General features: G+C 30.4%; 1 protein-coding gene across 6 annotated transcripts in view; it reads left to right on the top strand.

Annotated features, from left to right (window-relative positions):
• LOC106873831 (ubiquitin-conjugating enzyme E2 H) overlaps positions 1 to 1,143 on the top strand; it is an 80,822-nt gene that overhangs the window by 11,152 nt on the left and 68,527 nt on the right. The window lies entirely within an intron of this gene.

The raw sequence follows: 1,143 nt of genomic DNA, 5'->3' as shown, positions 1-1,143 counted from the left end.
ATATATATATATATATAAACCTTAAATTTTATGTATATCTAATAAAGTATCGTATAGATGTATATATACAGAGATATACATATATATAGTGTGTGTATGTGTGTTTATATACGTAGGTCGTCGTTCTGTGAATGTATGTATAAACGATATATATACGTTGCTTTTCTTTTCTATATATGTCGTTAACTGTACAACACACGCACACACACACACACTCAAACCTTCATAATTTCTTCTTGTTGCCTTTTTCTATTTCAGTCAGCCTATTAACTCAACATACAGACACACACACACTTCTAAATACATTTATTACTCTGTGTGTGTATATATATGTATGTAGAATGCGTATAATTTACCAAATCTTTAGAGATCTCTCTTATCTCCCTTAGTTTGTGTTTATTTTACGTTAGCTCTCCTTTTCATGTAATATACACATACACACATTGTGTGTGTGTGTATATATATATATATATATATATAATTACGTATATATACACGTATTAAAAAAATATACATGCTTTTAAGGGTCAGAAGATCACACAAATGGCTATATATATTCATACATACATACATGTCAAAATTCTTATATGTATATATAGCTTTTTTGAGTGTGTATATATTTCCGATCCATAATATCTTTAAAGCATTCATATTATATATACGTGTCCGTTCGTAAAAAGGGAAAAGAAAAAACATCGAATTTATGAGATCGTGTATAAGTATAGGTATATGTGTATACACGTATGGAAGTGTACGTACGTATGTAATATGGATTGTATGTATATAAATCTATGTATATGGAGCACGTATATAAATGTATGTGTGTGTATATATAGATCTGTATATACAAATGTCTGTATAAATATACATGTGTATATATATGTATGTGTATGTATATATGTTTATGTATACATGTAGATATATACATGCATATTTGCATATATATGCATGTATATGGTATATTTGCGCGTGCGTGTGTGTATATATAATGTATATTCTCTGTCGATATGTAAATTGCTGCCCCAATTGCGTATACTGGATATATGTGAGTGTGTGTTTGTATGGATATTACTGCTCCTCCCACCACAGCTGCTTTGCCTCCTCCATATCCCTTCTCTTTGCCACTCCAGCCTACCCCCCCCC

Source organism: Octopus bimaculoides, chromosome 24 (genome assembly GCF_001194135.2).
Source record: "Octopus bimaculoides isolate UCB-OBI-ISO-001 chromosome 24, ASM119413v2, whole genome shotgun sequence".
In the NCBI taxonomy this organism is placed as follows: domain Eukaryota; kingdom Metazoa; phylum Mollusca; class Cephalopoda; order Octopoda; family Octopodidae; genus Octopus; species Octopus bimaculoides.
The sequence above is the reverse complement of the archived record's forward strand: the minus strand, read 5'-3'. Positions and strand labels throughout refer to the sequence as shown.